Source organism: Podarcis gaigeae (genome assembly GCF_964106915.1).
Source record: "Podarcis gaigeae genome assembly, chromosome: 5".
NCBI lineage: Eukaryota > Metazoa > Chordata > Lepidosauria > Squamata > Lacertidae > Podarcis > Podarcis gaigeae.
In genome coordinates, this window is record NC_139681.1 from 58,237,920 (window position 1) to 58,249,060 (window position 11,141).

At 47.7% G+C, this 11,141-nt stretch overlaps 1 protein-coding gene across 1 annotated transcript in view; it reads right to left on the reverse strand.

Annotated features, from left to right (window-relative positions):
• POLL (DNA polymerase lambda) overlaps positions 1-11,141 on the reverse strand; it is a 131,669-nt gene that overhangs the window by 86,734 nt on the left and 33,794 nt on the right. The window lies entirely within an intron of this gene.

Sequence of the window (11,141 nt, forward strand, 5' to 3'; positions counted from 1 at the left end):
AGGCTGAGCCCGATTGTAGTCCAAATGGCATGACTAGGTACTCAAAGGCCCCTAGGGGGGTGAACATGGTGGTTTTCCATTCGTCCCCCTTCCTTATTCTAATCAGATTGTATGCTCCCCGGAGGTCCAGCTTGGTGAAGATCTTGCCCTTCCTCACCCTAGTCAGAATATCATCAATTCTGGGCATTGGGAAGGTCACGGGTTCCGATACAAGGTTCAGTCTTCGAAAGTCAACTACAAGCCTCAGCTGATCCGTGTTTTTCTTGTCCACAAAAAACACAGGGCTGCCCCCCACTGCCTTAGATTCCCTTATGAACCCCCTCTTAAGGTTTTTGTCAATAAAGTCTCGCAACTCCTGCATCTCTCTGTCCGACATGGCATACAGCTTACCCACCGGTAGCTGAGCCCCAGGGAGCAGGTTGATCTGGCAGTCGAAGGGCCTATGTGGCGGCAGCTTGTCCGCTTCCCTCTCACTGAAGACTTCCTGTAAATCCGCGTACTGTGGCGGCACGTCTGCTCTCTGCTTCAGTGTAGTTGCTGCCACTCTGGCCAATCTCACCCTGGGTTTCACCCCTCCTAGACAGTGTTCCAAACAATGAGCCGACCCGAAGGTGACTGTCCGTTGGTGCCAGGCTACCACTGGATCATGTAGCACTAGCCAGCTCATGCCCAGTATTATCGGAGGTCCCGCCAGTGTGGCCACGTGAAAGGCAATGGTCTCTGTGTGCCTGGAAGCACTCATTCTCATAGGTGGGGTTTGATGTGTCACTTCCCCTCCCAGCAGCTCCCTGCCATCTATCGTGGTCACTTGGAGCAGGAAATCAAGTGGCAGCAGGTGGATCTGGTGCTCCAATGCAAACTCCTTACTAAAAAAATTACAGGAGCTGCCTGAGTCCAGCATTGCTTTCACCTTGACTGGGTGTCCATTTGGGAGTTCTAGCACCACCTCTATCGCTATAGAAACCTTGGGTGGGTCCGGTTGGGGCACTTCTGTTATCTGTTCGCTTGGCTGCTGCGCCCCGTGGGCAGTCAAGCGCTGTCGTTTCCCTGCACCTTTTCCTTTGCCCCCTCCTCCTCGCTTCCAGCGGCTCCCACCATCCCTTGCCAAGCCTTTCTTTGAGGACAGACCCTGGCAAAGTGTCCTGGCCGTTGGCAGAGGAAACACTTCTTGGTGCTTTTCCCAGCCTTTCCCTCCCTTTTGCCTCCTTGGTTGGCGCCAGAAACCTCGTGCGCCCACGCTCCATCGATTTCCATGGGCACTACGTCATCGGCGGGCAGCTTAGGCATCTCTGGAATGCGGTAGTCAGAGTGGCGCTCTCCCCTCCCTTCTCGCCTTTCCAAAGCGCGCGCTTCTTGGCGAGCGCCTATCGCCAGCGCTGCCTTCGTCAGCTGATCCAGAGTCTCCGGGCGGGGCACGCGGGAGAGCTCATCTTTAACGGTTGGGGACAACCCCTCCTCAAACAGCATCCGTATGGGAGGGCTATCTAGATCCCATCCGAGCCGGTGTATTAGCATCGCAAAGCGGGACCAGTAGTCTCTCACGGAAAGTTCCCCCTGCTTGCATCTCAGCAGCTCCCTTTGGGTAACACTCTCCCCCAATTGGCTAGAATACATCGCGTCCATTGCCTGAAGAAACTTCCGAACGTCCTTCATGGCGGGGTTCTGCAAGGCCATTAGGGGTCTAACCCATTCCCTCGCGCTGCCCTCAAGGTGCCCCACGATATACGCCACTTGCGCTGCCTCATCAGCAAAGTCATCATGCTGCAGCTGCAAGGCGTACTCTATTTCTGTTCGGAATCCATTATATTTCTGGGGCTCCCCCCCAAATTTGTGTACTAGTCCTGGCACCTTCTTTGCCACTGGGGTAGGTCTAACCTGCGCGTCCTGTGTGCGCCTCTCGTCCAGCCGCGCCATCAGCAGTGCCACATGCCGTTCCAGCTCCTGGTTCCTCTTTAGTAGGTCCTGCGCCCCCGCAGCTGGCTCCGCTGCCCCAGCGCCTCCAGTCTGGCTCATGTTTCCACTGCTTGCGCATAAGTAACAGCAGAGACTCTCAGATTGCTGTAATGGTTGTTAGGGGTTACTTGTGCGTAACCATACTTCAGTTCAGTTAGCTTGCTTGCCCCAACCATGCCCAGGGTTGGAGCTCGCCCTCCGTGACCTGTTAGTCACTTGCAGAATCCGAGAGTGGGCATCTCTTGAACCTCTTCCAGCATAAAAGCTGTTTGACCCCGAGTCTCCTCCTATGTTCTCTGCGCGGAACGCGTCTGCGCAAGTAAGGGGAAGGCAGGGGCGTCCCAGCGCTCTCTCCACTATCGTCGGGGGGTCTTGGAGCCCTGTCACCAATTCCTCCATCTCCCTCTCTTCTCTATGGGTGTTACGTTGAAATCCTTCCCCCCTGCTCGTCCCCCTCTCCGGCATCGCTGGGTGGCCCTGCCTCCGTCTCTCGTTCTGATGGCAGTTCCCTGACAGTAACAATGCTAGAATTAGCTTGTTCTGGATATCATTGGTTCCAGCTCCTGCCTGAATTCCCGGCCCTAGTTGTCCCCAATGAGTCCCAGCAACACCCTGTAGGTTAGAAAGTATAATTATTCCCATATCACAGTGTTTGCTGAAGCTGAGTAAGCGGCTTGTTTTAGGCCACCTAGTGCATTTAATGGCAGAGCTGAGATTTCAACCAGCATGTATACAGTGCTGGCTGCAGTTACTGTTGAGCAGCTCTGCCACAAGAGCCATTCAGCCTGACCTGCATCCCTAATACTGCCCCCAATCCCATTGTCTTGTCTGCAAACACTGTGGTGAAATTAAGAGAGAAGGAAGAGCCTGCTTGAACAGACCAAAGGCCTATAGAGGGACAGCATCCTGGTCCCTGCAGTGGCCGACCAGATACCTAAGGAAGCCCAGAAGCAGGACATAAACAGCAGTAACAGCTCATCATGGCATTTTATGGCCTTGGTAACTCACATTCAGCTTGCTTTTGACTGGGAATGAATTGCTCATGATACCTACACCTTGGATTCTGGGGCTGACAGCCTTTTGATCTGTACAGGCAACGACCATTTTACATGTGGGTTATGTTCCAAGACACCACACGTTTAAGTGAAATAGTGTATATTGGGAATGCCCATTGAAAAAGCCTGCAAACATCCTCTAAACTTCTGAAAACCCTAGAAAAACCCTTTAAAAAACCAGCAGCACTCCCCAGACTGGCATGAATGGTGGCAATTACTCCCTCCAAAACTCCTTCCTCAAACTCCAAGTCTCCACAGACCTCAAAGGTTGGTGCAAAGGCTCCTGGGATTGCACTTGTAAAGGCCTGTGGGGTTGCAAGGTGCTGTTTTTGTGGCATTTTTGCCCTTTCGGCGCTCTTTTACGACTGTTTTTGCCCTTTTTCTAATCACTCCCGGGTTCGCGGTGATGCGTGAGCACACAGCTGCACACCTACTGAACGTGCCTAAAATGGTTGTTGCCTATATTGGCATCTTCCCATTGGCACTATGGCTGCCAAGCACCGACACTAGGATGTCTGCGAATGACCAACCACAACATGCCAGAGGAACAGACAGACTCTGGGGGGAGGAGTGGATAAGATACACACACTGTGGCTTGCTGGTTACACAAGAGCACACCCCTCCCTCGCTTATTAACAATGACCTTCCCTATTCACCATGCTCTGGATTCCCCAGCCCCAAATAGCTTTTAAATGCACTTCATGATCCAAGCTTGTGCTTGTTAATAGGGGACGTGCGACTGTAGGCCGGCCGGCCCACTCACGGGCCACGTCACGCTCGCTGCATGGCACACTCGGGCAGGCGGCACGCGCACACGTCTTCATATCCACCCTAACATTTTAATTAATGACAATGGCGCTTTTCTCTCCCGTCCTCTCCTCAGCGCTTTAATGTGTGTCCATAGCCCGCCCGGTCCCCACAGCCATGGAAATATTAGCTTGACGGATGTGCTGTGTCGCCGGTGCTCCCTCGACGGGCCTGGCTGTCAGCTCGCCGATGATGACATTAACACAGGCAGAAAGTGATGACAAATGCCCGTTATCAGCGAACGAGGCCTGTGACAAATCGAACGCCGCCTCGCGAGCAGCCCCATTACGCTGTAATAAAAAAAGATGGATGGCTTTGCACGCCGGGGCCTGGTGCTAATGCGATTTCGCCTGGTCTCAGAGGGTTCCAATTAAGGCAGAAAAGAGAGAGCGAAGAGGAGGCCCAGAAAGCTCGCACACACGCCCGGCCTTCCTTGCCAACATTGCACTAATCGAGTCAGATCACCTTGAAGGAGAAGGAGCAGACATATATATATATATATATATACACACACAGAGGCTGGAGAGATTCCCAGTTCCAAGTGGGGTTCTGAACTGTAGGGTATAATGGGAAGCAAAATGGACAGAAGGATGGCACAGATGGGCCTGGGAAATGTGTTTGTATACTATCCCCCTGCCTTGGCCCAGTTCTGGCAGCTCCCACTGCATCTGGCTTGCTCTGCCTCCATCAGGTGAAGAGCTTAATCAAATCATCGCCTCCACCATCCATAGCAATGAGATGGGAAGGGGGTGGCGGTGGGAGGGAAGGATGACAGAGGCTTCTCTCAGACAAGTGTCACCTCCAGGAGGTGCCTCGCTAGTCTGCGGGCAAAGAGGGGACAGATCTTACATTGCTGGGGTGTGTGTGGAGAAATAGTTCAACATGGGGGTGGGCAGTCACCAACCAGGCCTAGTTGGTGAGGAGGAGAATGTATGCTTGCCCCTTCGGAAATGGACTGATCCTATTTCTACACACCCTAACCCTTGCTTGCATTCTTGCAAGATCCTAACTGTATGTTTAAATTGTTAAAGAAAAAAAGGAAAAAAAACTTTATATAGTGCTATAGGTTAAGGCTTTCGATCCCCTGAATGGACAAAACATTATTAGCTTTCAGATGCATGTAAGAACATGTTTGGGGCAATGATAACAAGCAATCTGGCCACTTTTCATTTCAGTTCATTATTATTACTGCCGCTTTTGTTGCACTGCCATTAACTACACTGGACACAAACAGAATCCACTCTACATAGAGGGTTATCTTCAATTAAGTCATAAAGTAGTCCCATTGGAATCAAGGTAGCCTAGCCTATTGGTTTTAATGGGTCTGGTGCTCTAAGTATGACTCAGGCTGTGTATACGCTAAACCTTTAAAGCACAACCAAAGCACATTCTTTCCCTCAAAGAATCCTGGGCACTGCTGTTCACCTCTCAGAGAGTTACAATTCCCAGGGCCCCTTAACAAACCACATTGCCCAGAATTATTTGAGAGGAAATAATGTGCTTCAACTGTGCTCTAAACATATACAGTACTGTGTACACAGCCTTGGTTGGATACAACTCATAGTTGAGCACTAACTATTTTGTTGTTTTACCTGATGGAACAAAGCACTAATTGATGAGAAACTTTGGATAGCCTAACTCCAGAAGAGAATTGGCTCAGCAAAAATTGATCAACTTGCCTGTCTTTGAAGTGTGTGTGTGTGTGTGAGAGAGAGAGAGAGAGAATGAGAATGGGGGACATCAAGCTAGATGTGAAGTGTGTGGTCTGCAATTTGGATCTCGTGTGTTGTTGTTGTTTTTAATTGTTTCGGGGGGGGTGGAATGGAATTGCAGAACAATGGTTGGCTGGGTGGATAAAATTCCCCCATATATAGGGAGCTTGTCACAGAGCAAGGGGAAGTCGTGAAGTAACACACCCCACACCTGCAAATAAACAAGGAATTAATCCAAGCAAAGACTTTAACATGTTGCTGTTGTTTTGAATGCAGTTTTTAATTGTGTGTTATATACATTTACCCCCGTTCTGTATCTAGTTGATATTCCTGAATTGCAGGGGGCTGGACTAGATGACCCTCGGGGTCCCTTCCAACTCCACAGTTCTGTGATTCCATGAAGTCATGTGTTTTAAATGGGCTTTATAAATACATACATACATAATTTTAGTTTGTACGCTCACTTTCTATAGTTAAAACCATGCTTAAGGCGGCTCAGAACATGAAAAAATACATAACTACAACATAACAAAAGTGGTCATAAACAATAAATAAAACATTTAAAAATGCAGAACCAAACTGAACAATGTGCACATAATAGGCATAACAAATGATGAATAAAAATAATGAATTCACTATTCCGTTCTATTTTATTATAACACCAAAAGAACAAATATTTAATATGATAAACTAATGCACATGACCACATGAGAGGAGCAGGTAAAAGATGACATTGATTGCTAAGTTGAACCTCCAGTTTCAGAGGCAGCCTGTGAGCTTCAGCAGATGAATGGGCATGTGCATAGTGTTTACACAGTTGCAGGGTTAGGGAGAGACACATGACCGAAGCAGGTCTGTGCTTAATAATTTTTAATAAATGGATTTTTAAAATCCATGTGGATTTTTTAAAAAAACCAACCCACACAGATTGCTGCAGAAACGTTGACAATCAAATTTAAGATAAAACAACAACAGAAGAGAACCGAAACTGACAGATCCCTCCACCCCTAATCAGCAATAGCAGCAGCTACAACAACAACAATCCAGGAATGGATGTGAATAAATATGTTACTCAGGCTTCTTCTCAGCTGAGGATGAGGACTGAAGCCCAAACAAAATGCAGGGCTTCTTAAGATGCAAACCTGGCACATTCACTTTCAAAGCCAGTCAAAGCTCCAGCCTCAGAGACGGAGATGTGATTCTGGACTCCCACTCCCCTAGAAACCTCCAATGCTCTGGTCCAATTGAGGACCAAAGGGGGGGGGCATGCCCAGTCTGGGAGCAGTTCAGGAGCAAACCAGGGTAGAAGTGGAAGCAGCTAGGATGAGCCAGAGGTTCCAAAGCCATCCTGGTTTACTGACATGCCCCCAAAACTGAGGAGCAATTTAGACCAGCTCAGGGGCTGGAATCTTTCCCATCAATGTCAAGAGGGTAACAGTTGAACAAAACAGAAGTTCTGTTATGTATTGAAGTTATCACCCTGGCCTGGCCACCAGGGGTATCATGTATATAGTTTTCACAGTTAATTTCGGCGGGAAACCCTGGGTTGTTGCTGTTACAGTGTTGACAGCCGGCTGCCTATAAAAGCAGGCCGGCTGAGCTGTTGGCTGTTCAGTTCAGTTCCAGCTTACTTATAAAGAACTACTTGGAGAAAGCTCTGTGTTGTCTGCTATGTCCACCCACTATTTAATAAGTTCAAAAGTGGGGGACCACAAGAACACCCCTCCGCCCTCACTTCCACCCTACTTGCAAGCCCCTGAAAGGGCTTTGGGTGGTTGGTTAAACCACTTTGGAGTCTCCCCTCAACAGCCTTGGGAATGTACAGTTTAAGAGCCAAAGGGGCACCAGGAGGTTAAGCCCCTCCTTTCTGCAAATGTGCCCCTCCTCCTCCCATGTGAACTTGGAAGGGAGAAATAAGATGACGGCGGGGGGGGGGGGGAGCTTGTGATAAGATAAGGGGAGTTATAAGTGAGAGAATTCACAGTTCCAGCCTAAGACAGTTTGGTGTCTGAAGCAGAGCCCAAATGCTGCCTGGCTAGGCCCAACACTTGCTGCATCATTCTGGCATCCATTCCTTCCATTATCTATCGCCTCATCACTCTGCTTCATCTCACTGCATCGCAAGGCTGTCCCTGAGTTCAGCACAAATCACTGTCATACTCATTTTTCCTTTTAAATTGCACCTACACACACATTTCCGTTAGTTTAGCTATTGCATTTACGGTATATTCCACTTTTTTCTCCAAGGAGCTCAAGGTGGCGTACCTGCTTCCCCGTCTCATTTAAATCCCCATAATATCCCTGAAAGGTAGATTAGGTTGACAGCCAGTAACTGGCCCAAGGTCACACACCCAGTGAGCTTCATGGCTGAGCAGGGATTCAAACCCTGGTCTTTCAGGTCCTAGTCTGACAAGCTAACCCCCTACACCACAGTTTTATATGAGGATGGAGCAGCCACAGGCCTGCCACCATCACAAATAGCTTGAGCCTAAGAGGGTTAAGCTGCAGGCCTATTTGCTGGATAAGGTTGGTTTTGAGAAGGCATTTGAAGGAGGGAGATAAAGAAGTACAGCGGTACCTCAGGTTACAGACGCTTCAGCTTACAGACTTCGCTAACCCAGAAATATTACCTCAGGTTAAGAACTTTGCTTCAGGATGAGAACAGAAATAGCGCCACGATGGCACAGTGACAGCAGGAGGCCCCATTAGCTAAAGTGGTAGCTCAGGTTAAGAACAGTTTCAGGTTAAGAACAGACCTCCGGAACGAATTAAGTTCTTAATCTGAGGTACCACTGTATTCTTGTGAGTTATTTCTCATATAAACAACATTCCAACATAGAAAGGTAAATTTCGCACAAATGCTAAATCACAGGTGATACATTTGTCACTTCTGATTGACTGGATCAATACGTCCTCTGTCAAGATATATCTGTGTTAGCAAACTGATTTCCAGCTTTACATTTAATAATTAAAATGATGTGACTGTGACTGAACCACTGTGGTGCAATAAGCTCTTGGATATTCTCTTCATTCAGCATTGGTGATGTAAGGACTGTTGTCCACCACATGCCATTTCCAAAGGGTACAACCCTATGCTTAAGAGATATCCTTAAGGTAGCCTAAGTGGTGGTGTCAGATTATTTGTTCATTGGGATCTTGACATACATGTCTACACTTTTCCTCAGGGCAGGCCTGGATTCTTGCCCTCCATGAAAACGGTAGGCCCACAGTGATATTTAATTTATTTAATACAATTTATACACGACTTGGTTGTAAAAAAACCAACAACACTTAAAGTGGTTTACAAAAAGATAAAACAATAACATCACCAAAAAAAATTATGACCATACTTTAAAACATACAAAAGTTAAAAGAATAAAGTTACCTCAATTTTCTTGGTAGGCTTGAGGTATGGGCCCCAGAACAGTTGCTCTGAGTACTGGAAAATATCACAATGGCACTATTGTTGACGCTCCTGCCAGGGGCTGCTGGATTTGTGCATAGATGTCCCATGTGGTGAGCCATGGACAGCATATGGCAACTTCTTTTGACGCTAGACTGACTTTGCCCACCAAGGTCCTTCAGGACAGGAAAGAAAATAAAGGGCTTCATTTGCCAGCTGTCCTTGACCTTTCGTTAATCCTGACCTCTGGCTTGCCTTTTGCCCCTGCCTCCTTATCAAAAGTTGCTGCTCACTCTGACTTCTGGTTGCTCCTCATCACTGCCTGGCCATGTGCCCTTTGATCCCAACCACTTCTGCCATCCAGGCTACTGACTTGTCCCATGACTTCCCACTCATCTCGAACTGCCTCCTGTGGCACTGCCACTAGGGCACAGATCTGTCACCCACCTATATTTCTGCTGAGTAGAGAACCACTTAGAATGGTTCTCAGTCCAGTCTGCTGCTTGGATTCCAGAACACACTGGCTATTCTCTTTCTGGTTTGGCAGAGCTAGGCAATAGCAGGTTGAACTTGCCCTTTCCTTGAGTACCTGTGCAGGCCTTCTTGCCTTTTTTGGAAATGGCTTATCATCAGCATCATTTTATTTGTATGCCGCCTTTAAACCCATGCTCACGGATTTACAACAACAAAATATTTATATAATTACAAAAGTAGTCATAAACAATAAATAAAAAAGACCAAGAAGTACACAACAAAATTGAACAGTTTCCACATAAATCATAAGACCGAAAAATAATGATACAATTTTGTTTTATAAACAACAGCAACAAAAAATCCCCAAACAACACCCCAGCCCAATAGCTTGATCAGCAGCCTCAGATTTTGTAGCTGGAGTCAGTCCAGGCCCCGCCCTCCCAGGCCAGGTGGGAAAAGACCAGCAAGGCAGTGAACAGGTCTTCCAGGACTCACAGCCAAGATTTATATATATTAACTGCTTTTATATGCAATTGTTTCATATATGTTTTTACTGTATTGTGAAATCACTTCAAGATGCTTCATAAAGGTAAAGGTAAAGGTACCCCTGCCCGTACGGGCCAGTCTTGACAGACTCTGGGGTTGTGCGCCCATCTCACTCAGGAGGCCAGGGGCCAGCGCTGTCCGGAGACACTTCCGGGTCACGTGGCCAGCGTGACATCGCTGCTCTGGCGAGCCAGAGCCGCACACGGAAACGCCGTTTACCTTCCCGCTGGTAAGCGGTCCCTATTTATCTACTTGCACCCAGAGGTGCTTTCGAACTGCTAGGTTGGCAGGCGCTGGGACCGAGCAGCGGGAGCGCACCCCGCCACAGGGATTCGAACCGCCGACCTTTCGATCGGCAAGTCCTAGGCGCTGAGGCTTTAACCCACAGCACCACCTGCGTCCCTAAGATGCTTCATAGAAAGCTATTAATAAATGAAATATAATAATAATAATACAGTGGTACCTCGGGTTAAGAACTTAATTCGTTCTGGAGGTCCGTTCTTAACCTCAAACTGTTCTTAACCGGAAGCACCACTTTAGCTAATGGGGCCACCCGTAGCTGCCGCCGCACCGCCGGAACATGATTTCTGTTCTCATCCTGAAGCAAAGTTCTTAACCCGAGGTACTATTTCTGGGTTAGCGGAGTCTGTAACCTGAAGCGTCTGTAACCTGAAACGTATGTAACCCGAGGTACAACTGTAATAATAATAATAGTACTACCTTAGAGGAGCTCTGCTGCAGCAAGAGCATGGGTGATGAGAGAGGCAGTGGTTTTACAGCACTACCCTGTGGCAATGGCAAAGGAGTCTTCTCTGCTACAAATTGCCGATCCTGGGGATGGGGGTTGCCATATGGTCTGGTGAACCCAAACAGAGTCGTCACCAGTTTGCTGTCATGCTTTTGGCATCAATTTGCAGATGAAGCTGTTAATATTCAGCAGCTGGCTTGGAAACCACTCATTTTATGCACAGCCAGAGTTTTAACATATCATAATTCTTATCTTGTCCATTTGCATCCATTTCAATTTATGTCACTCATCTTTAAGTGCTGTTAATTGGCTGACTATTGATAATGAGCCTCTGCAGATATTTATTAAGCTATGCCTCTAATAAACATGCAAAATATACTTTCCATTTGGTATCCAGCATCATTTACATGCTTTCATCTTGCCATGCTACATATTTTACAAGT